Consider the following 26,277-nt stretch of genomic DNA (forward strand, 5'->3'; position numbering starts at 1 on the left):
TACATGGAATAATGCTAGTATTTGGGTTTCTGCCAGGTAATTGTGGCCTGGACTGGTCATTGTGGAAACTGGACTAGATGGACCACTGATTTGACCCAGTATGATAGGTGTAATCTCTTCATCAGCTCTAGTAACAGTCAAGACTAGGCATACCATGACACTTACAGATGACCTCGTGGGTATGGAGGAGTTTTCTTATTTGTACATCTAGTTTTTCAAGGTCTTTAAAAGGCCAGTCTATAAGACCAAGGCTATAAGAGAGTGCAGGAAATGCCAGTTGATTAGAAGCCTATAAACTTATTCTGTGAAGTTAATCTACTCTTCAATAGCAGTTTTATTATCCTATAATATTCTTTAATGACATTTTCTCTCAGCAATTTCTGCTCAATAGTTGTTCCTTCTACCACTCCTAGTTATGAATTCTTTTGTGCATTCTTAAAGCTAAATGATTACTTTATATTTTACCACATTCTGGACAGTATATGGTTTTACTCCGTATGAATCCTCTTGTGCCTAATTAAAACCAATCCACAACACCTTTTACCATATTCTGGACAAGAGTATGGTTTCTCTTAGGGGTAATTACACCCCATATGAATCCTCTTGTGCTGTTTAAAATTTGGTGATTACAGCTTTTACCACATTCTGGGGTGCTGAGGCCATTCTTTCTTTTTTCTTAGCTTCCTGCCCCCCCTGTCCAGCAGTAGCCCTTCCCCCTTCCTTTTACCTCCCCCCCCCCTGTGCAACAGCAGCATTTCCCTTTCCCCACCTTCCTTTCCCTCTGTCTCCCCAAAAGGATGCTGCAGCAACATTCCCACCACAGTCTCACACAGCCATCGGCAGCATTTCTCCCCCCTTTCCTGGGTCCCACCTACTTTCTGTTTCCGTGAGAGCAGGACCAGGCAGCGAGTCGAAGCCTCCCTCCCTGCCCTATCTTCCGCCAATGCCGCTCTAGCCAGGAATGCTCTGGGGGCTCTAACACTGTGCTTGCCGGGTTTGCTTCTCCTCCCTCCCCCCTCTCCGGTTTCCGAGGAACAGGGTCAGGAAGCCGGAAGGCACTGTGCATGCGCGGGCACAGTGCCACAGATCACGGATCCACTAACTTTGAACTGCGCAAGCGCGCTAAGGGTTTTATTATTATTGATTAGTTGTTTTTCAATTTGTATGAATTGTTATAGGACAATATTCAGCCGAGGACAGTGAGCATTGTCTAAAATCTATTTCTGAGGCTGATTCCCTCTTCACATCTAAGAAAGTACAGTTTAGGCATACACTAAAAGTCAAAAATACCAAAGCTATATGAGAGCAGGAAACAACAATATTTTCTCTCAGGAATGTCAGCTTGAGAGTTGCTACTTCTACCACTCCTGGACATTCGTATACACCTTATTTCTGTAACTCCTGTATACATTTTTTTTATCTCTTTACATGTGATTTCCATTTAAGTTTTTATTACATTCTGACCAGTGTATGGTTTGTCTCCAGAATGAATCCTCTTGTGGAGATATAAACCTGATTGCTGACTAAGGCTTTTACCACATTCTGAACAGATAAATGGTTTCTCTCCTCTCGTGTCTTTTTAAATCTGATTGCTGATTAAAGCTTCTACCACATTCTCAACAGGTATAGGGTTTCTCTCCAGTATAAATCACTTTGTGCTGTTTTAAAGCTGATTGCGAACTAAAGCTTTTACCACATTCTGAACAGGTATAAGGTTTTTCTCCAGTATGAATCATATTGTGCTGTTTTAAAGCTGATTGCGAACTAAAGCTTTTACCACATTTTGAACAGATATAGGGTTTCTCTCCAGTATGAATCCTCTTGTGCATTTTTAAAGCTGATTGCAAACTAAAACTTTTCCCACATTCTGAACAGGTATCGGGTTTCTCTCCAGTATGAAGCCTCTCATGTTTTCTTAAATTTGATTGCTGAGTAAAGCTTTTCCCACATTCTGAACAGGTATAGGGTTTCTCTCCAGTATGAATCCTCGTGTTCTTTTAATCCTGATTGCTGATTAAAGCTTTTACCACATTCTGAACAGGTATAGGGTTTCTCTCCAGTATGAATCCTCTCATGAATATTTAAATGTGATTGCCGATTAAAGTTTTTACCACATTCTGAACAGGTATAGGGTCTCTCTCCAGTTTGAATCACCTTGTGCTGTTTTAAAGCTGATTGCTGATTAAAGCTTTTACCTCATTCTGAACAGGTGTATGCATCTCTTGTGCTTTTTTAAAGCTGATTGCGAACTAAAACTTTTACCATATTCTGAACAGGTATAGGGTTTCTCTCCAGTATGACTCCTCTCATGAATATTTAAATGTTATTGCTGATTAAAACTTTTACCACATCCTGAACAGGTATAGGGTTTCTCTCCAGTATGAAGCCTCTCGTGTTTTCTTAAATTTGATTGCTGAGTAAAGCTTTTTCCACATTCTGAACAGGTATAGGGTTTCTCTCCAGTATGAATCATCTTGTGCATTTTTAAAACTGACTGCGTAATAAAGCTTTTACCACATTATGAACAGGTATAAGGTTTTTCTCCAGTATGAATCATATTGTGCCGTTTTAAAGCTGATTGTGAACTAAAGCTTTTACCACATTTTGAACAGATATAGGGTTTCTCTCCAGTATGAATCCTCTTGTGCTTTTTTAAATCTGATTGCAAACTAAAGCTTTTACCACATTCTGAACAGGTATAGGGTTTCTCTCCAGTATGAATCACCTTGTGCTTTTTTAAAACTGATTGCGCACTAAAGCTTTTACCACATTCTGAACAGGTATAGGGTTTCTCTCCTGTATGAAGCCTCTCGTGTATTCTTAAATTTGATTGCTGAGTAAAGCTTTTCCCACATTCTGAACAGGTATAGGGTTTCTCTCCAGTATGACTCCTCTCATGAATATTTAAATGCGATTGCTGAGTAAAGCTTTTCCCACATTCTGAACAGCTATAGGGTTTCTCTCCAGTATGAATCCTCTTGTGCATTTTTAAAACTGACTGCGTAATAAAGCTTTTACCACATTCTGAACAGGTATAGGGTTTCTCTCCAGTATGAATCCTCTCGTGATAATTTAAATATGATTGCAAAATAAAGCTTTTATCACATTTTGAACAGGTATACGGTTTCTCTCCAGTATGAATCCTCTTGTGCATTTTTAAAGCTGATTGCGAACTAAAGCTTTTACCACATTCTGAACAGGGATACGGTTTCTCTCCAGTATGAATCCTCTTGTGTTTTCTTAAATCTGATTGATGAATAAAGCTTTTCCCACATTCTGAACAGGTATATGGTTTCTCTCTGGTATGAATCCTCTCATGTCTTCTTAAGCTTGATTGGTGATTAAAACTTTTGCCACATTCTGGACTTGTGAATGGCCTCTCACTCTCATGGATCCTCTGAAGACAGTTTAAACCTGTTTGATGAGAAAAAAAAAGTTTTGTATCATAATATAAAGATGGAGAATGTTTCTCTTCCATTTGGGTTATTTTGTACATTCTTAGATACAATATAAAATCTTTGATAAAGCTTTTCTTAAGTGATTAATTTTACTCCTGCTTGTATTAACCGTTTAATTGGCAGATGGAGAAAATAATTTTTTACATAACTTGATGTTGAACGAGAGCCACAATGCCAAAGAAAGGGTTAATTGTTATGGATCAATATTCAGCTAGGGCAATTAACATTTTCTATACAGCTGATAACTTAGAACTACATTAGTCCCAGACAGTCAACACTGGGCCATATCTGGGCCCCGGCATTAAAAATCTGGTTCATCAGTGACAGCTGGTATTGAATGCAGTTCCCAAATAGCTAAATGGACACAGGACTGGTCTTACTTGCCCAGTTAGCTATGCGGTTAACAGCATTGAATGTCGCCACTGTATATCCGCATCATTTCAGGGTCTGACCTGATTCCACCACTGCCTGGATCGTGCTGGGATGGTCAGCGCTGCTACTGCTGCTTGTATGATGGACCATTTCCTAGTGATCCTTTTACCTGTTATTACAATATACTCTCTTGTTTTTCCATTATTTCCTCATCCTCCTCTGTACCTAAAGCCTTCGTGATGACACCAGGCTCTGAGCCACCTATTGAAGATCTCACTATTTCCTACTCTTCCCTCTCCTTTTCCATATGTAGGCAGTACTTCCGAAAAAGCTACAGTCTTTACAAAAAGGTTTCAACCCCTCTCCTGGCTCCCGAAAAGCTTTCTGCTCCACAAGTGGGGTATTGCTGGTAGGTCATTGTACCCAAATGGATAACAACATCAGCTTTAGAATTCTTAGATTCTTCTCTAATTATAGATAATACTGTACTAGTGTTTAAGCCCTTTACATTAACAGGTGCTAGAATATGTCTATCTGTCATTCTTTCCTTCTGTGTCTCTACCTGCCCCTGTCTCTTTCTTCCTTTCTTTCTGTCTCTCTCCCTCCCGCTGTCTGTCTCTCTCCCTGTCCTCCTTTGTCTGTCTGTATGACTTTCTTTCTGTCTCTCTCCCTGCCCGCTCTTTTTGCTGATTAAAGCTTTTCCCACATTCTGAACAGGTATAGGGTTTCTCTCCAGTATGACTCCTCTCATGAATATTTAAATGTTATTGCTGATTAAAACTTTTGCCACATTCTGAACAGGTATAGGGTTTCTCTCCAGTATGACTCCTCTCATGAATATTTAAATGTTATTGCTGATTAAAACTTTTGCCACATTCTGAACAGGTATAGGGTTTCTCTCCAGTATGAAGCCTCTCGTGTTTTCTTAAATTTGATTGCTGAGTAAAGCTTTTCCCACATTCTGAACAGCTATAGGATTTCTCTCCTGTATGAAGCCTCTCGTGTTTTCTTAAATTTGATTGCTGAGTAAAGCTTTTCCCACATTCTGAACAGGTATAGGGTTTCTCTCCAGTATGAATCATCTTGTGCATTTTTAAAACTGACTGCGTAATAAAGCGTTTACCACATTATGAACAGGTATAAGGTTTTTCTCCAGTATGAATCATATTGTGCTGTTTTAAAGCTGATTATGAACTAAAGTTTTTACCACATTTTGAACAGATACAGGGTTTCTCTCCAGTATGAATCCTCTTGTGTTCTTTTAATCCTGATTGCTGATTAAAACTTTTCCCACATTCTGAACAGGTATAGGGTTTCTCTCCTGTATGAAGCCTCTCGTGTGTTCTTAAATTTGATTGCTGATTAAAGCTTTTCCCACATTCTGAACAGCTATAGGGTTTCTCTCCAGTATGAATCCTCTTGTGCATTTTTAAAACTGACTGCGTAATAAAGCTTTTCCCACATTCTGAACAGCTATAGGGTTTCTTTCCAGTATGAATCCTCTTGTGATTTTTTAAAACTGACTGCGTAATAAAGCTTTTATCACATTTTGAACAGGTATAGGGTTTCTCTCCAGTATGAATCCTCTCGTGTTTTCTTAAATCTGATTGATGAATAAAGCTTTTCCCACATTCTGAACAGGTAAATGGTTTCTCTCCTGTATGAATCCTCTTGTGCTCTTTTAATCGTGATTGCCACTGAAATGTTTTACCACATTCTGAACAGGTATAGGGTTTTTCTCCAGTATGAATTGTCTTGTGCATTTTTAAAGCTGATTGCGAACTAAAGCTTTTCCCACATTCTGAACAGGAATAGGGTTTCTCTCCAGTATGAATCATCTTGTGATTTTTTAAAGCTGACTGTGAAGTATAGCTTTTGTCACATTCTGAACAGGTAAATGGTTTCTCTCCTGTATGAATCCTCTTGTGCTCTTTTAATCGTGATTGCCACTGAAATGTTTTACCACATTCTGAACAGGTATAGGGTTTTTCTCCAGTATGAATTGTCTTGTGCATTTTTAAAGCTGATTGCGAACTAAAGCTTTTACCACATTCTGAACAGGAATAGGGTTTCTCTCCAGTATGAATCATCTTGTGATTTTTTAAAGCTGACTGTGAAGTATAGCTTTTGTCACATTCTGAACAGGTAAATCGTTTCTCTCCTGTATGAATCCTCTTGTGCTCTTTTAATCGTGATTGCCACTGAAATGTTTTACCACATTCTGAACAGGTATAGGGTTTTTCTCCAGTATGAATTGTCTTGTGCATTTTTAAAGCTGATTGCGAACTAAAGCTTTTCCCACATTCTGAACAGGTATAGGGTTTCTGACCAGTATGAATTCTCTCATGGCTTCTTAAATTTGATTGGTGATTAAAACTTTTGCCACATTCTGGACATATGAATGGCCTCTCACTCTCATGGATCCTCTGAAGACAGTTTAAACCTGTTTGATGACAAAAAAAAAGAGGTTTTGTATCATAATATAAAAATGTAGCATGTTTCTCTCTCATTTGAACTATTTTGTGCATTCTTAGATATTATATAACATCTTTGATAAAGCTTTTCTTAAGTGATTAATTTTACTCCTGCTTGTATTAACCGTTTAATTGACAGATCCAGAAAAGGTTTTGTTACATAACTTGATGTTGAATGAGAGCAACAATGCCAAAGAAAGGGTTAATTGTTACGGATCAATATTCAGCTGGGGCAATTAACATTTTCTATACAGCTGATAACTTAGAACTACATTAGTCCCAGACAGTCAACACTGGGCCATAGCTGGGCCCCGGCATTAAAAATCTGGTTCCCAAATAGCTAACTGGACACAGGACTGGTCTTACTTGCCCAGTTAGCTATGCGGTTAACAGCACTGAATGTCGCCACTGTACATCCGCATCATTTCAGGGTCTGACCTGACTCCACCACTGCCTGGATCGTGCTGGGATGGTCAGCGCTGCTACTGATGCTTGTATGATGGACCATTTCCTAGTGATCCTTTTACCTGTCATTACAATATAGTCTCTTGTTTTTCCATGTATTTCCTCATCCTCCTCTGTACCTAAAGCCTTCGCGATGACACCAGGCTCTGAGCCACCTATTGAAGATCTCACTATTTCCTACTCTTCCCTCTCCTTTTCCATATGTAGGCAGTACTTCCGAAAAAGCTACAGTCTTTCCAAAAAGGTTTCAACCCCTCTCCTGGCTCCCGAAAAGCTTTCTGCTCCACAAGTGGGGTATTGCTGGTAGGTCATTGTACCCAAATGGATAACAACATCAGCTTTAGAATTCTTAGATTCTTCTCTAATTATAGATAATACTGTACTAGTGTTTAAGCCCTTTACATTAACAGGTGCTAGAATATGTCTATCTGTCATTCTTTCCTTCTGTGTCTCTACCTGCCCCTGTCTCTTTCTTCCTTTCTTTCTGTCTCTCTCCCTCCCGCTGTCTGTCTCTCTCCCTGTCCTCCTTTGTCTGTCTGTATGACTTTCTTTCTGTCTCTCTCCCTGCCCGCTCTTTTTGCTGATTAAAGCTTTTACCACATTCTGAACAGGTATAGGGTTTCTCTCCAGTATGACTCCTCTCATGAATATTTAAATGTTATTGCTGATTAAAACTTTTGCCACATTCTGAACAGGTATAGGGTTTCTCTCCAGTATGAAGCCTCTCGTGTTTTCTTAAATTTGATTGCTGAGTAAAGCTTTTCTCACATTCTGAACAGCTATAGGATTTCTCTCCTGTATGAAGCCTCTCGTGTTTTCTTAAATTTGATTGCTGAGTAAAGCTTTTCCCACATTCTGAACAGGTATAGGGTTTCTCTCCAGTATGAATCATCTTGTGCATTTTTAAAACTGACTGCGTAATAAAGCGTTTACCACATTATGAACAGGTATAAGGTTTTTCTCCAGTATGAATCATATTGTGCTGTTTTAAAGCTGATTATGAACTAAAGTTTTTACCACATTTTGAACAGATACAGGGTTTCTCTCTAGTATGAATCCTCTTGTGTTCTTTTAATCCTGATTGCTGATTAAAACTTTTCCCACATTCTGAACAGGTATAGGGTTTCTCTCCTGTATGAAGCCTCTCGTGTGTTCTTAAATTTGATTGCTGATTAAAGCTTTTCCCACATTCTGAACAGCTATAGGGTTTCTCTCCAGTATGAATCCTCTTGTGCATTTTTAAAACTGACTGCGTAATAAAGCTTTTCCCACATTCTGAACAGCTATAGGGTTTCTTTCCAGTATGAATCCTCTTGTGCTTTTTTAAAACTGGCTGCGTAATAAAGCTTTTATCACATTTTGAACAGGTATAGGGTTTCTCTCCAGTATGAATCCTCTCGTGTTTTCTTAAATCTGATTGATGAATAAAGCTTTTCCCACATTCTGAACAGGTAAATGGTTTCTCTCCTGTATGAATCCTCTTGTGCTCTTTTAATCGTGATTGCCACTGAAATGTTTTACCACATTCTGAACAGGTATAGGGTTTTTCTCCAGTATGAATTGTCTTGTGCATTTTTAAAGCTGATTGCGAACTAAAGCTTTTCCCACATTCTGAACAGGAATAGGGTTTCTCTCCAGTATGAATCATCTTGTGATTTTTTAAAGCTGACTGTGAAGTATAGCTTTTGTCACATTCTGAACAGGTAAATGGTTTCTCTCCTGTATGAATCCTCTTGTGCTCTTTTAATCGTGATTGCCACTGAAATGTTTTACCACATTCTGAACAGGTATAGGGTTTTTCTCCAGTATGAATTGTCTTGTGCATTTTTAAAGCTGATTGCGAACTAAAGCTTTTACCACATTCTGAACAGGGATACGGTTTCTCTCCAGTATGTATCCTCTCGTGTATTTTTAAATGTAACTGCTGATTGAAGCTTTTACCACATTCTGTACAGGTATACAATCTCTTTCTGGTATGAATTTGCTCATGTTTTCTTAAATTTGATTGCTGAGTAAAGCTTTTCCCACATTCTGAACAGGTATAGGGTTTCTGTCCAGTATGAATTCTCTCATGGCTTCTTAAATTTGATTGGTGATTAAAACTTTTGCCACATTCTGGACATATGAATGGCCTCTCACTCTCATGGATCCTCTGAAGACAGTTTAAACCTGTTTGATGACAAAAAAAAAAAGAGGTTTTGTATCATAATATAAAAATGTAGCATGTTTCTCTCTCATTTGAACTATTTTGTGCATTCTTAGATATTATATAAAATCTTTGATAAAGCTTTTCTTAAGTGATTAATTTTACTCCTGCTTGTATTAACCGTTTAATTGACAGATCCAGAAAAGGTTTTGTTACATAACTTGATGTTGAATGAGATCAACAATGCCAAAGAAAGGGTTAATTGTTGAATTGTTATGGATCAATATTAAGCTGGGGGCAATTAACATTTTCTATACAGCTGATTTCTTAGAACTACATTAGTCCCAGACAGTCAACACTGGACCATATCTGGGCCCCGGCATTAAAAATCTGGTTCCCAAATAGCTAACTGGACACAGGACTGGTCTTACTTGCCCAATTAGCTATGCGGTTAACAGCAATGAATGTCGCCACTGTACATCCGCATCATTTCAGGGTCTGACCTGACTCCACCACTGCCTGGATCGTGCTGGGATGGTCAGCGCTGCTACTGCTGCTTGTATGATGGACCATTTCCTAGTGATCCTTTTACCTGTCATTACAATATACTCTCTTGTTTTTCCATTATTTCCTCATCCTCCTCTGTACCTAAAGCCTTCGTGATGACACCAGGTTCTGAGCCACCTATTGAAGATCTCACTATTTCCTACTCTTCCCTCTCCTTTTCCATATGTAGGCAGTACTTCCGAAAAAGCTACAGTCTTTACAAAAAGGTTTCAACCCCTCTCCTGGCTCCCGAAAAGCTTTCTGAACCACAAGTGGGGTATTGCTGGTAGGTCATTGTACCCAAATGGATAACAACATCAGCTTTAGAATTCTTAGATTCTTCTCTAATTATAGATAATACTGTACTAGTGTTTAAGCCCTTTACATTAACAGGTGCTAGAATATGTCTATCTGTCATTCTTTCCTTCTGTGTCTCTACCTGCCCCTGTCTCTTTCTTCCTTTCTTTCTGTCTCTCTCCCTCCCGCTGAGGAGTGTGTGGCGCAGTGGTTGGATCTACAGCTTCAGCACCCTGGCGTTGTGGGTTCAAACCCCGCGCTGCTCCTTGTGACCCTGGGCAAGTCACTTAATCCTCCATAGCCCCAGGTACGTTAGATAGATTGTGAGCCCACCGGGACAGAGAGGGAAAATGCTTGAGTACCTGATTGTAAAAAAAAAAACCGCTTAGATAACCTTGATAGGCGGTATATAAAATCCTAATAAACTTGAAACTTGTCTGTCTCTCTCCCTGTCCTCCTTTGTCTGTCTGTCTGACTTTCTTTCTGTCTCTCTCCCTGCCCGCTCTTTCTGAGTGTCTGTCTTTCATTTTCATGTGCTGCCTGCCTGTCTTTCTGTCTCTTCCCTAAAGCAAACCAAGATTGCTCCCTAGCCCCCTTTCCCTATCCCCCCACTTTCCTGTGCAGCAGCATTCCCCCTTCCCTGTGTAGCAGCAACAGTATTTTCCCCCCTTCCCTGTGCCGCAGCAGCAGCATTCCCTCCCATTCCCTGTGTAGCAGTAGCATTTCCCCCTTCCCTGTATAGCAGCAGCAGCATTTCCCCCTTCCCTGTGCAGCAGCATTCCCTCCCCTTCCCTGTGTAGCATAGTAACATAGCAGATGACGGCAGATAAAGACCGGAAAGGTCCATCCAGTCTGCCCAATCTGATTCAATTTAAATTATCTTTTAAAAAATTTTTCTTCTTACCTATTTCTGGGCAAGAATCCAAAGCTCAACCCAGTACTATGCTTGGGTTCCAACTGCCAAAATCTCTGTTAAAACCTACTCCAGCCCATCTACACACTCCCAGCCATTGAAGCCCTCCCCTGCCCATCCTCCACCAAACGGACCATGCAAGTCTGCCCAGAACTGTCCTTAGTTCAATTTTTAATATTATTTTCTGATTCTAGATCCTCTGTGTTCATCCCACGCTTCTTTGAACTCAGTCACACTCTCCACCACCTCTCTCGGGAGCGCACTCCAGGCATCCACCACCCTTTCTGTAAAATAGAATTCTCCTAGGACAAGCAGGATGAGTCAGCCACATATGGGTGCTGTCCCAACAGCTCCCAATTTGCGGATAAGCTCTCCAATAGCTCAGAGAGATTTTTATTTTTTTCTCTGAGCACGTGCAGTGCCCGGGCCCCACTGGGCATGCCCGAGACCTACCCATTTCCCCCTGCTTCCCCCTAATCCCCAATCTTTAGTTTCCGCCCGTTCTCATCGGTTGGATTTTCTACAGCTCTCCATTACAACTTTTCTACTCATCACCTTGAAGATGCCTGAATCATCTAAAGAAATGATCCTCATGAATTGTGCACCCACTGATTGGATCCGGCGCACGAGGTTTCCGTGTTGCTTGCATTGTGCGCACATGTCTCCACATGCACGCAAGCTAAGGAAGAGGGCACTGAGAGACTTCATGAAGAGAAGTGAGGCCCGAGAATCTTCCTCCAGCAGCCATCCTCATCGGAATGCAGCAACGAGGGATCCACAAGCTACAGCAGCAAGGAGCCTCCAGGATGCCCTGGCTCAGCTAATCCCCCCCGCCTGCACTCGGCCCGGCAGAGAAATCTCTCCCGAGTTCCTGCATGCTGCCGCGTACAGCCAGCCTCTACAGGCAGCCAATAGGGGTCTCGCCAGACCGAGAGATCTCTCCCGGAGTCCCTGCATGCTGCCGCATAAAGCCAGCCTCTGCAGACAGCAGATCGGGGTTTTTCGCCCTCCAGACTGAGAGATCTCCCCCGGAGTCTATGCATGCTGCCACGTACAGCCAGCCTCTGCAGGGAGCCGATCGGGGTTCCCCCTCCAGCCCCAAAGGTAAGCCTATCTGCTTGTTTTTCGGAAAACCTCTGATAATCTTTTGCAGCCCCGAAGGCTCTGCCCCACTCACCTCCCTGAACTTAAGGAGAAAGAAACTCCTATGATTCTTTCCCTCGGGGGGACCTGCAGACCTCTCCCACCGGCAGGAGACATGCTGCTCCAGAGTTCAGGAGTGGGTGTCCCTCCTCCCTGCAATCAACCCACATTCTGAAAAAAAAAAAAAAATAAATGAACTCGATGCTTCTTTCCCTCTTGGGGTCCTGCAGAGTCTGCAGTTCAGACCTCTCCCACCCTCCCCCCCTCATGTCAGGAACGAGGAGTCTGCCTTCCACATTAAGCTCAGACTGGGCGTGGTCTCAGCAACCAGCCATGATGGAAACCACTGGCAACCAATTCCAACACGTTTTTCCTTCCTCCCTGGCAACAGGGGCAGTCCTGGGGAACTCTTCACAAAGTACTGTGCTGATGTCATCAGTGATGCGGCATGTCAGACCCCGCCTCCCCAAAGGTGGGGGATTAAAATTCCTCAGCCTAAAGAGCTGTTCACTGCAGCAGGAGGGACTCTGCTACTATTTATGATTTCTATAGCACTGAAAGGCATATGCAGCGCTATACAGTTTAATATACAATAGGCAGTACAGCAGGAGAAGCCCACACAGGAGGCATCATCACTCCTCTTTTCTCTGCCTCCAGGCACAGTGGGAAACGCAGCCAGGAGCATTGGCACAGATGAAGGGGTGCATCCTGCCCCCTCTCTGCAGGCTCACCCCCCCCTCTCAAGAAGGACAGAGAATGTCGGCGGGGTACATGGAGCCACCCAACCAGTCAAGTGGAGCAGCACATGAACCTGCGAACCACCAGGGGCGGGACCAGCAGCAACAGTTAATCTTTCTGCTGACCCAACTCCTCTCTCAGTGGGCAACACTCCTCCCAATGCCCCCCTTTAGAGGGAACCACGCACAACAACATGGCGCTCCAGCAGCATGCCATGCACCTAAGCAACGGAGGAACAAGCAACATACCAGCCTCCAGCCACACCCCGAGTCACCACCCACAAAAATAAATAAATAAAAAACAAAACCCAAGAAACCCACAAACGAAGTTCCTCCAGAAACTCACAGCCTTTCTCAAGATCCACATGGGTGGACCACCAGTACCCAACACAGATTACTACAATGCCTGAACTACTTCAGGCAGGCGGTGGCGATTCCAGTCCACAAGAACCTCCTGGACTGCAGAGACAAGATTTGGCAGACTCCCTCTTCAGGGCAACCAACATCAAGGAGACTGGGACTGAAGTACCAGATCTTTCCGGCCCGGGGATTCGACAACCTGCAGCAGCCATACATGGACATTGCGGTAGCCTTGGCGCTTAAGAGAAACAGGGCAGCACGACCCCCACTCCAACTCCCCGTCAGGGAAAAACCTGAAAATCCCTGGATTCCACGGAGAAAAAGACCTATGAGGGCGCAATGCTGAGTGCACGAATTGCTGCGCTCCAGTTCCAGATGCGGTTTTATCAGGTCATTGAGAGAAAATAAATAAATAAAATAAAACAGGGACTCCAGCTCACCACCGAGCCAGTCCACACTGGCAGCAGTCTGTGCCCCAGCGCTCGCAACAGTAACATAACTGCCACGCAAACAAGCACCGCCTGAGGGGCAGGGGCATCCAAGGGCAGCCCTCTCCCCAAAACAGAACCTTGACCACCCTCCGGCCAGCAGGATCAGATTGTCTGCGAAGGCTTGGCCCAGGATCACTATCGACCAATGGGCCCTCAGCATCATCAAGCAGGGATTCCAAATTCGTCTCCACTCCCGCCCCCCCGAGTGGGCGGGGCACCCTCCATCTGACGACCCAATTTTCCTGCAACAAGGAGAGGACCTGCTTCGGCAGAATCAATAGAGGCGGTGACGAACAGAGGAGATCACCAAGGGGTTTTTACTCCAGGAACCCCCGCGTCCCCATGGACAAGGACAACGCTCAATCCTGGATCTCTGCAAGCTTAACAGGTGCATACACAAGGAACGATTCCAGATGCACTCTCTGGGTACAGTCTTGGCCCTGTTACAGCCCGAGTATTGTCTAGTATCCCTGAACTTACATGATGCATACACTCACGTGCCCATGCACCCAGCCAACAGGAGGCATTGTCGCTTCTAAAGCCAAGACAGACACCCCTACCCCTACCCCTTGGACTCTCAATGGCTCCAAGAGTGTTCACAAAGTGCGTGGCAGTGGCACATCCTCGCCTTCAAGGGGTGTGCGTCCTATCTTATCTTGACAGCTGGCAGCCCTGACAACCACCATAACCGTCCTCCAAGAACTGGGGTTCCTCATCAACTTCAAGAAATCCCATCTGATACCCACCTAGGGGATATTGTTCATCGGGGCAGTCATCGACACCACACAGACCAAGGCATCCTACTGGACTACCAGATCCACGCCATGACATCCCTGGCCCAGTGTATCCCTGCCAGCAGCTCATCGGCAGCACGCTCCCTCCTGTGTCTCGGCTGCGGTTGTTGTTGTCCAGCACACCAGACTACACATGAGATCCCTGAAAGGGCACCTCAGACGTCACTGGGACCAGTATACCCAACCTCTGACCACCCAGGTACCCATTCGCCAGCCCATACACAAGACGCTTCACTGGTGAACGGCCCGAGATAACTTAGCGAAAGGGAAACCAGACCACCACCTCACCAGCTGGTGGCCACCATGGATGCCTCCAAACATGGAGGGGGGACACACCTTCCCCATCTTCTAACAGGGGACATATGGTCGGCCCAGGCGTCCTCAATCCATATCTACCTACTGGAGCTCAGGGCCATAGGGAATGCCCTTGAAACCGTCAAACAATGGGTGACAGGCAGGGCAGTCCTCACCCAAACAGAAAACCAGGTGGCCATGTACTACATCAACAAGCAGGGAGGGACAGGGTCAGCCTCGCGATGCAAGAAAGCTTGCCGCATGTGGGAGTTCACTAACTCCATTCAATGCCCCATCCAGGTAACTTACCTCCCGGGGGAGCAGAACGACCGGGCAGAAAGCCTCAGCCACCAGCTGGATCCCTAGGAGTGGTGTCTCAACCCAGCGGCGACGAAGATCTTCAGCACCTGGGGCACACCGAGCATCGACCCGTTTGCAACCGAACTGAACTCAAAATACTCGACCTTCTGCTCAAAGAGATCAACCCATCGCCGTCTCAGCCCCGACGGTCTGTCTGTGAGTTGGAACCACGGACTCTTATACGCCTACCCGCCATACCCTAAGTCCTGCAGAAGATCCTTCAGGACAGAGCAACGGTGATCATGATTGCCCTGTTCGGGCCCCAGCAACCGTTTCGGCAAGGGATAGCGGTTCACCCACCTCTCCCCCTCCCGATCAGTGCAGTTCTCATAACACAACACAGGAGCCTAACCCTCCACCACCACCTGCGTTCCTTAGCCCTGACCGCAGGGATGATGAGAGGATGAACCTACCACAAGACATGGAGCACATTCTTATGGCAGCCAGAAGACCTTCAACCAGAAAATGCTATGGGTTGAAATGGAGAAGGTTCCGCTACCAGTGCACAGACACGCAGCGAGACCCCTACAACTGCCCCATACCAGACATCTTGCAGTACATACTGAGCTTATCTCAATGGGACCTAAAACTCACTTCCATCAAGGTCCACCTAAGTGCAATTGCGGCATACCACACTGGCCTAGACAACAAACCAGTGTCGAGGCATCCTGTAATCACACAATTTCATGAAGGGACTGTCCAATCTGCACCCACCGGTCAGACCACCACCGCCTGGATGGGACCTCAACTTGGTGCCGCATCAGCTCACCTCGACCCCTTCAAACCTCTGGAAGAGGCAGATCCCGTATTCCTGGCCGGGAAAACCCTGACCTCCATCGCATCGGCCAGATGTATCGGCGAGATCCAAGCCCTGGTCCATCACACCCCGACACACTCCTCCATGAGAACAGGGTGGTACCCAGAACCCACCCCCGATTCTTGCCGAAGGTGGTTTCAGCGTGCCTCCCGGCACTCTACATCTCCCCACAGGGAGGCACACAGCCACCTCAGCAACACCTCCTGGACTGTGTGAGGGCCCTGACTATGCAACAGACCAGACAAGCCTCAATTGTTCGTCTCCTACGACCACAACAGACAGGACTGCCGGCCACCAAACGCAGGCTCTCTTGCTGGATATCCCCTTCACCTATAGAAGAGCGCAGCGTCAACCGCAGGTGGGAGCCCACGCCCACCAGCGCAGAGCCATAGCCACCACAACGGCTCACCACACACCAATAGGGGACATCTGCAATGCAGCCACTTGGTCCTCCATGCACACCTTCACCAAGCACTACTGCCTCAACATTGCATTCCACGCTCCAAATGCTTTCAGCCGAGCAGTCTTGGAAGTCGGCCGAGCAGTCTTGGAAGTGGCTCTTCCCTCCCGGGAGGGAAAGCAACCACTAGCACAGCCTTGACAAACACTGATCAATTAGGGGATTATAAATATCGACAAACACTGATCAAGTAGGGTGTTATAGATATTGATTAAGTAGGTCTTCCAGCACTCCTGTCTAGACTGAATGTGGAATATGCAAGTATGAATTCTCACATGCAAGTACGAATTGTCACTGTTGACCAGTTGGTTTCTCACTGTTCATTGATTGTTATTGACTTTGCATTTTTTGGCTTCAATGCCAAAAAATGCAAAGTCATGCACCTAGGCAACCATAATCCATACAAGACTTATACTCTTAATGGTGAGATCCTAACAAGAACGGTAGCAGAACAGGACTTGGGGGTGATCGTCAGTGAGGACATGAAGGCTGCCAGTCAGGTAGAGCAGGCCTCATCCAAGGCAAGACAGATCCTAGGTTGCATACGCAGGGGTTTCGTCAGCCGAAAGCCGGAAGTCATTATGCCATTGTATAGATCCATGGTGAGGCCCCACCTGGAATACTGTGTGCAATTCTGGAGACCACATTATCGCAAAGATGTGCTGAGATTGGAGTCGGTTCAGAGAATGGCCACCCGGATGGTCTCGGGACTCAAAGATCTTCCGTACGAAGAAAGGTTAGACAAACTGCAGCTATACTTGCTCGAGGAGCGCAGAGAGAGGGGAGACATGATCGAGACGTTCAAGTATCTCACGGGCCGTATCGAGGCGGAGGAAGATATCTTCTTTTTCAAGGGTCCCACAGCAACAAGAGGGCATCCGTGGAAAATCAGGGGCGGGAAACTGCGCGGTGACACCAGGAAATTCTTTTTCACTGAAAGGGTGGTTGATCGCTGGAATAATCTTCCACTGCAGGTGATTGAGGCCAGCAGCGTGCCTGATTTTAAGGCCAAATGGGATCGACACGTAGGCTCTATTCACTAGGCAAAGGTAGGGGAGGGTCATTAGGGTGGGCAGACTAGATGGGCCGTGGCCCTTATCTGCCGTCTATTTCTATGTTTCTATGTTTCTATGACCAGTTTCACTGTTCTGTATTATTGCTCAGTTAACACAGCGCTTTATCAAAAACCTTGTTTCCACAACTTCACCTGCTTCGCCTGATTACCCTGCCCGGCTCGGCCTCCACAGCCAGGCGAAGGATGCCAGAGCACTAAGGTGCAGGTCCACTCGGTACATCCCTCAGCTAGGGAGTCACCCGTATGTGGCTGACTCATCCTGCTTCTCCTAGGAGAAAGTGTAGTTACTTACCTATAACGCAGGATAGTCAGCCACACAACCCACCCGCCTCCCCATACGGCCGACCCGGCCACAGCTAGGAACATCCTGGGGATTAGGGGGAAGCAGGGGGAAATGGGTAGGGCTCGGGCATACCCAGTGGGGCCCGGGCACTGCACGTGCTCAGAGAAAAAAAAAATAAAAAAAATCTCTCTGAGCTATTGGAGAGCTTATCCGCAAATTAGGAGTCCAGCAACTCTTGATTTCCCCTCCCATTGTTTTTTTCCTTTGCTTTATCTTTTCTTAATAAATATTGCAGTTCTCCCCCCTTTTTTTCCTATTGTGTTCTTATAGATTAACAAAAAAAAAAAACAAAAACCACAAAGTATGTTAAGATGTTAGTCTCTGTGTACTTTTGTCAATGTTTTAATTATTATTGTAAAACGCTTAGTATTTTGGATAGGCGTTTAATCAAATAATCAAATAAATTTGAAACACCCATATGTGGCTGACTATCCTGCTGTCCACGGAGAAAGCACAGTTACTTACCGTAACAGATGTTATCCAGGGACAGCAGGCATATATTCTCACATGTGGGTGACGTCATCTACGGAGTCCCGATGCGGAAGCATTTTCAAGCAAACTTGATTGAAGATTTAAGTTTGCTCTTCTGCTCCACGCATGCGTGCCTTCCTGCTCCACTAGGGGCGCATCACCTCGTGGTCTCCAGTTCACTTAACTAGCAAAGAAGCCAACCTCGGGGAGGTGGGCGGGTTGTGAGAATATATGCCTGCTGTCCCTGGATAACACCTGTTACGGTAAGTAACTGTGCTTTATCCCAGGACAAGCAGGCATGATATTCTCACATGTGGGTGACCTCCAAGCTAACTGAAAAGGGGTGGAGGGAAGTTGGCAATTTAAGCAAATAGATTTCGCAAAACCGATTTGCCGAATCGGCCATCGCTCCTGGACAGTGAGTCCAGACAGTAGTGGGAGGTGAAAGTATGAACCGAAGACCACGTGGCAGCCTTGCAGATTTCCTCAATAGGTGTGGACCTGAGGAACGCTACGGAGGCTGCCATCGCTCGGACCTTGTGTCCCGTTACTCGACCATGCAGCGCGAGACCAGCCTGAGCGTAGCAGAAGGAGATGCAATAGGCCAACCAGTTGGACAAGGTGCGCTTGGAAACTGGGTGACCTAACCGGTTTGGGTCGAAGGACAAAAACAATTGTGGGACTTTCCGGTGTGACTGAGTGCGTTGGAGGTAGAAGGCCAACGCTCTCTTACAGTCAAGAGTGTGGAGCGCCACCTCTCCGGGATGAGAGTGGGGCTTGGGAAAAAACACAGGCAAGACAATGGACTGATTGAGGTGAAAATCAGACACTACTTTAGGCAAGAACTTTGGATGAGTGCGGAGTACCACCTTGTCGTGATGGAATACCGTGAAGGATGGGTCCGCTACCAGAGCCTGTAACTCACTAACCCGCCGAGCGGAAGTGAGCGCAAGCAGGAAAATTACCTTCCAAGTGAGGAATTTTGGATGGCATTTGTCTAGTGGCTCAAATGGAGGTTTCATTAGTTGAGCCAGAACCACGTTGAGGTCCCAAACCACCGGAGGAGGTTTGAGAGGAGGGTGGACATTCAGGAGACCCTTCATGAAGCGAGAGACTAAGGGATGGAGCGAGAGGGCTTTCCCTTCCAGGGGCTGGGGAAAGGCCGCAATCGCACTGAGGTGTACTCGAATGGAGTTGGTCTTTAGGCTGGAGTGAGATAATTGAAGTAAATAGTCCAGGACCAGGGGGATGGGGACCGACACCGGGTCCTGGCTGTGAGAGGAGCACCAGGCTGAGAATCTGGTCCACTTTTGGGAGTAGCAGGTTCTCGTTGAGGTCTTTCTAGAGGCCTCCAATATCTCCTTGACTGATTGAGACACGGGGAGAGAAGTCAGGGGGAAAGAAACCAAGCATTCAGATGAAGAGATTGAAGATTGGGATGTAACAGCGAACCCTGACCCTGTGATAGTAGAGAGGGAAACCGAGGCAGAGGCAGTGGATCTCTGACACTGAGTTGAAGTAGAAGGGAAAACCAAGGCTGGCGTGGCCAGCGAGGAGCAATCAGGATCAGGGTGGCTTGTACTGTTTTCAGGTGGACAAGCGTCCGCAGGATCAGAGGGAACGGCGGGAACGCGTACAGGAACCTTCCCTCCCAGTCGAGGAGGAAGGCGTCGGCCTCGAGCCAGTCCGGGGAGTACATCCGGGAGCAGAAGAGAGGCAGTTTGTGATTGTGGGGGGATGCGAACAGATCTATTTGAGGTGTCCCCCACTGTTAGAACACTTGTCGTAGGGTTTGAGAGTGCAGTGACCACTCGTGTGGCTGGAGGAGGCGGCTGAATCTGTCCGCCAGGCAGTTTTGTTCTCCTTGTATGTACACCGCTCGAAGGAAGGTGTTGTTGGAGATTGCCCATTTCCAGAAGCGCAGGGCTTCCCGACAGAGGGACCAAGACCCTGTTCCTCCTTGTTTGTTTACATAGTACATTGCTACCTGGTTGTCGGTTCGGATGAGGACCACCCTGTCGTGGAGCAGATGTTGAAAAGCTACAGCTGCGAGATAGATGGCCCGGAGCTCTAGCACGTTGATGTGAAAGTGGCGGTCTTCCGCTGACCACATGCCCTGCGTGCGTAGGCCGTCCAGATGGGCTCCCCAAGCGTACTCTGACGAGTCCGTGGTGAGAACCTTGCTGTGATGAGGGGCGAGGAAGAGTAAACCTTTGGAAAGATTTGAAGAGTCGGCCCACCAGCGGAGCGATCTTTGCAAGGAAGGATTCACTGTCACGGGACGGTCGATCGAGTCCCGGTCTTGACGCCATTGAGAGGCCAGGGTCCATTGAGGGATTCTCAGATGGAGGCGGGCGAAGGGTGTGACATGGACGGTGGAGGCCATGTGGCCTAGGAGAATCATCATCTGTCGAGCTGATACTGAGGTCAGCAGAGAGATCCTTCGACTCAGACTTACTAACGCCTCTAGGCGTGGAGGGGGGAGGAAGGAACCGAGGCGAACCGTATCCAGCGTGGCCCCGATGAACTGTAGGGACTGCGAGGGGCATAGTTGGGATTTTGGGAAGTTTATTTCGAACCCCAGACTTTGTAGGTAGGTAATAGTCTGTTGGGTCGCTGAGATAACCCCTTCCCTGGACGGGGCTTTGATTAGCCAGTCGTCCAGGTAGGGGAATACCTGGAGGCCCTGGGAACGTAAGGTTGCTGCGACCACCACGAGGCACTTGGTGAAGACCCGAGGTGATGATGGTAGGCCGAAGGGGAGGACTCGGTATTGTAGGTGCCAGTCCCCTACTTGAAAACGCAAGAATTTGCGGTGAGCGGGGTGTACTGGGACATGTGTGTACGCCTCCTTCAGATCGAGGGAGCAGAGCCAGTCGCCCTCGTCGATCAGGGGGTAGAGGGTCGGTAGGGAAAGCATCCAAAATTTTTTCCCGTACTAGAAATTTGTTGAGGCGTCTCAAGTCTAGTATTGGGCGTAGGTCTCCCGTTTTTTTCGGTACCAGGAAGTAACGGGAGTAGAAGCCCTTCCCCCGTTGGTCGGGGGGAACCTCCTCCACTGCCCTGAGGCGAAGCAGATCTCGAGCCTCGGAGAGGAGTAGGGGTAGCTGCGTCTGGTTGGGAGGGCAATTCCTTGGGGGGTTGTCTGGAGGAATGGCTCGAAAGTTGAGAGAGTATCCTGATGAGATCACGCCAAGGACCCATGCGTCCGACGTGACTTGTTCCCAGCGAGGGTAAAAGGCTTTGAGGCAACCCCCGATGGGAAGAGGGCCTGGGACTATGGCGGAGGGGGCCCGCCCCCTTCCGCGACTCCCGTCAAAAGGACGGGGATGGTTTGGTAGTCGCAGGCGGTTGGGACTTGGGCATGGCCCGGTGGTGTGCTTGCGGATGCCTGGGTGGAGGCCGCGAGAAGGCGGGAGTGGATTTTTGTGGGTAGCGGCGCGGAGGGGCCCTGAACGGCCTGGCCGCGGGCGGTTTAGGCTTTTGCCGCACGAGGGAGGCAAACGAGCGTTCGTGTTCGGAGAGGCGTTTTGTAGCCGCCTCGATAATGTCATCGAACAGTTCTTTACCCACGCAAGGGAGGTTAGCCAACCGGTCCTGTAAGTTGGGGTCCATGTCGACCAGGCGCAGCCAGGCTAGGTGGCGCATGGCGATAGCAAAGGCCGCCTCTCTGGAGGAGAGTTCAAACCCATCGTAGGCCGCGTGGAATAGATGGAGGCGCAGGTTGGAGAGGGACTCTAAAAGCAGGCCAAACGCTCCTCGGCGGGAGGCCGGTAGGTCAGTCTCAAAGGCTCTCAATAGTCCAATGAGGTGTTTTGAGGTAGGATGTGAAGGTGAAAGTGTAGCTTTGCACCCTAGAGGCCATCATGGCATTTTGGTATAGTCTCCTGCCGAACTTGTCTAGGGTTCGGCCTTCTCGGCCTGGGGGGACCGCGGCTGAGACCCGAGATGGGTGGGCCTTTTTCAAGGAGGATTCTACTAGCAGCGACTGGTGGGAGAGCTGTGGTTGTTCGAATCCCGGGTAGGGTACTGTGCGGTACTTGGCCTCCATTTTGGAGGGTATGGCTGTGACCATGTAGGGGGTCTCCAGGTTCCTGAAGAAGGCCTGTTGGAGTACCGGGTTAGGCGGTAAGCGGAGGGACTCTCTGGGCAGTGAGGGCATATCCAGCTCCGCTAGGTATTCCTTAGAGTATCTGGAGTCGGACTGGAGGTCTAAGTCCAAAGCGTGGCCCATGTCCTGGACAAAGCGAGTGAAGGATGGGCGAGATGTTCCTGAGGCCCCGTGCGGGGTCGGTGAACGAGACCTCCGTCGGGTGGAGAAGGATGGGGAGGCTTCCCTCGAGTATCGAGGTTCCTGCTCCGATCCACGCTCCGAGACCGGGGAAGTACTGTGAAAGTGTTCCGGGGTCGTAGATCTCCGACGTCTCGAGGAGTCCCTCGGAGACGATGTCGGGGTTCGAGGTACCGATCGGTGTCGAATCGTTGACCTCGACTCGGACTCCCTCGGTGAAGACCTACAACCTCGGGTCGGAGTCCCCGTCCGAGGGGGAGTTCGGAGGATGCGCGGGTTGGAGAGTGATAACTCAGCCACCCTTAGCGGTCCCGTACGAGGTGTGGGTGAACGGCCTCGTAGAGTGGGGGAACCCTGGGCCTTCTTGGAGGTACGGCGGTTCGAGGTTTCTATCGTTTTAGCCCGACGTTTTGCCCCTCGGCGGTTTGCGGAGGGGGAATGTCTCGGCGAGGAGTCCGAGGAGGATGGGATGCGGCGAGGATTGCGCACCTTTCCTCGAGGTTGCTCGATGTGAGGCTCAGGCTGGTCTGGCACATTCGGGGTCGAGGTCGAGGCCGATTGAAACTGGGCCATTGCAGCGGACAGCTCCGACGTGATCATCGCTCGGAGTAGGTCCTGGAAGACGGGCACGGACAGCATCGAAGGCATGTCCACTGCCTCGGTGCACTCCACCGGGGGCGACCTCGTATCAGAGTATTCCCGTGTGGTGGAGGCACGGCCCGAAGGCTTGGAGGGCTTAATCGGGGCTGTAAGCATGGGGCTTCTGCCATGTGTCGACGTTGTCCCCGAGGCTGGCTTCTTCGATGTTACGGAACCTGAAGAGGGAAGAGGGGACTTACCCTGGGCCGAGGCTTTCTGTTGTCCCGAGGACTTCGGAGTTGAGTCTCGAGGCGATGCCGAGGTATCCGGGGCTGAGGTCAAGGCTGGGGCCGAAGCCGGGGCCGACCTCGAGGCCGAGGTGGAGGGTTGGTCCGGGGTGAAGAGGTCCGCCATGCGGGTTTTTCTTCGACGGAGGGCCCGGTTCTGAAAAATAGCGCACTGGGGGCAGGAGTCGGTTGGATGAGTCGCCCCCAGGCAGAGGATGCACCGGCGATGCGGATCTGTGAGTGAAAGAAGCCGCTCACACCGGGTGCACTTTTTAAAGCCGGTCAAAGGCCGGGACATTAAATCGAAAGTAGCCGCGGCTCGATTAGCCACGCGGCCAGGGGGACCCGGAAGCCTCCGGGTCGTCAAAAACGAAGCAGGAATCAAGTTAAAAGGTAAAGAATTCGCGCACAGCGACTTAATCGTGAAAAAACAAGAAAAAATCGCGGTGCTAGAAGGCAGTTGGGGCAGAGCCTGAAAAACACGACTTCTAGGCTCGCGGAAAATTTTGAACTGGAGACCACGAGGGGATGTACCCCCTAGTGGAGCAGGAAGGCACGCATGCGTGGAGCAGCAGAGCAAACTTAAATCTTCAATCAAGTTTGCTTGAAAATGCTTCCGCATCGGGGCTCCGTAGATGACGTCACCCACATGTGAGAATATCATGCCTGCTTGTCCTGGGATAACACCTGTTACGGTAAGTAAATGTGCTTTTCCTTTCTCTGGAAAAGATTTTGTTCTACGTTAATACCTTTCAAGTATTTGAACGTCTGAATCATATCTCCCCTGTCTCTCCTTTCCTCTAGGGTATACATATTCAGGGCTTCCAGTCTCTCCTCACATGTCTTCTGGCGCAAGCCTCCTATCATTTTCGTCGCCCTCCTCTGGACCGCTTCAAGTCTTCTAACGTCCTTTGCCACATACAGTCTCCAAAACTGAACACAATACTCCAAGTGGGGCCTTACCAATGACCTGTACAGGGGCATCAACACCTTCTTCCTTCTACTGGCTACGCCTCTATTTATACAGCCCAGCATCCTTCAGGCAGCAGCCACTGCCTTGTCACACTGTTTTTTCGCCTTTAGATCTTCAGACACTATCACCCCAAGGTCCCTCTCCCCATCCGTGCATATCAGCTTCTCACCTCCCAGCATATATGGTTCCTTCTGATTATAAATCCCCAAATGCATTACTCTGTATTTCTTTGCATTGAATTTTAGTTGCCAGGCATTAGACCATTTCTCTAACTTTTGCAGATCCTTTTTCATATTTTCCACTCCCTCTTCGGTGTCTACTCTGTTACAAATCTTGGTATCATCTGCAAAAAGGCACACTTTTCCTTCTAACCCTTCAGCAATGTCATTCACAAACATATTGAACAGGATTGGCCCCAGCACCGAACCCTGAGGGACTCCACTACTCACCTTTCCTTCCTCTGAGAGACTTACATTAACCACCACCCTCTGGCGTCTGTCCGACAGCCAGTTTCTAACCCAGTTCACCACTTTGGGTCCTAACTTCAGCCCTTCAAGTTTGTTCAACAGCCTCCTATGAGGAACTGTATCAAAGGCTTTGCTGAAATCCAAGTAAATTACATCTAGCATATGTCCTCGATCCAGCTCTCTGGTCACCCTATCAAAAAATTCAATTAGGTTCGTTTGGCATGATTTACCTTTTGTAAAGCCATGTTGCCTCGGATCCTGCAACCCATTAGATTCAGGGACATATACTATCCTTTCTTTCAGCAACACTTCCATTATTTTCCAACAACTGAAGTGAGGCCTGTAGTTTCCTGCTTCATCTCTGTGACCACTTTTATGAATAGGGACCACATCCGCTCTCCTCCAATCCCCAAGAATTACTCCCATCTCCAGAGATTTGTTGAACAAGTCTTTAATAGGATTTGCCAGAACCTCTCTGAGCTCCCTTAGTATCCTGGGATGGATCCCGTCTGGTCCCATCGCTTTGTTCACCTTCAGTTTTTCAAGTTGCTCATAAACACCCTCCTCCGTGAACGGCGCAGAATCTACTCCATTTTCTCGTGTAACTTTGCCAGACAATCTCGGTCCTTCTCCAGGATTTTCTTCTGTGAACACAGAAGTATTTGTTTAGCACATTTGCTTTCTACTCATCACTCTCCACATATTTGTTCCCAGCATCTTTTAGCCTAGCAATTCCATTTTTCATCTTCCTCCTTTCACTAATATATCTGAAAAAATTTTTGTCTCCCTTTTTTACATTTTTAGCCATTTGTTCTTCCATCTGTGCTTTCTTTCGCCAGACGTATCTCTCTCTTGATTTCTTTCAGTTTTACCCTGTAGTCCTTTCTGCTCTCCTTTTCTTGGGTTTTTTTTATATTTCACGAACGCCAACTCTTTCGCCTTTATTTTCTCAGCTACTTGGTTGGAGAACCATATTGGCTTCCTTTTTCTCTTGTTTTTATTGATTTTCTTCACATAAAGGTCCTTAGCCATTTTTATCGCTCCTGTCAGCTTAGACCACTGTCTTTCCACTTCTCTTATGTCCTTCCATCCTAACAGCTCTTTCTTCAGGTACTCTCCCATTGCATTAAAGTCCGTACGTTTGAAATCTAGGACTTTAAGTATCATGCGGCCGCTCTCCACTTTAGCCGTTATATCAAACCAAACCATTTGAAGATCGCTACTTCCCAGGTGAGCACCCACTCGAACATTAGAGATACTCTCTCCATTTGTAAGGACCAGATCCAATATTGCTTTTTCCCTTGTGGGTTCTGTCACCATTTGTCTGAGCAGAGCCTCTTGAAAGGCATCCACAATCTCCCTACTTCTTTCCGATTCCGCAGACGGAACATTCCAGTCCGCATCAGCAGAACCTCCTCTTTCCTTCCAAACTTTTGGATATCCACAATCAGATCCTTATCAATTTGCTGCGATTTAGTCGGAGGTCTGTAGCCTACACCCAGGTAGACAGAAGTTCCATCTTCTCTTTTCAGAGCGATCCATATCGCTTCTTCCTCTCCCCAGATCCCTTGCATTTCGGTCGCTTGGATATTGATCTTTACATAGAGAGCTACTCCTCCACCTTTTTGACCATCTCTGTCCTTCCTAAGAAGATTATATCCTGA

General features: G+C 47.3%; 2 pseudogenes; both read right to left on the reverse strand.

Annotated features, from left to right (window-relative positions):
• Positions 1–790: 790 nt before the first annotated feature.
• Positions 791–26,277, reverse strand: part of LOC117355283 — a 76,196-nt pseudogene continuing 50,709 nt past the window's right edge.
• On the reverse strand, positions 1,442–2,190 carry LOC117355006 (annotated as a pseudogene).

This window comes from Geotrypetes seraphini, chromosome 2, assembly GCF_902459505.1.
Source record: "Geotrypetes seraphini chromosome 2, aGeoSer1.1, whole genome shotgun sequence".
Lineage (NCBI taxonomy): Eukaryota > Metazoa > Chordata > Amphibia > Gymnophiona > Dermophiidae > Geotrypetes > Geotrypetes seraphini.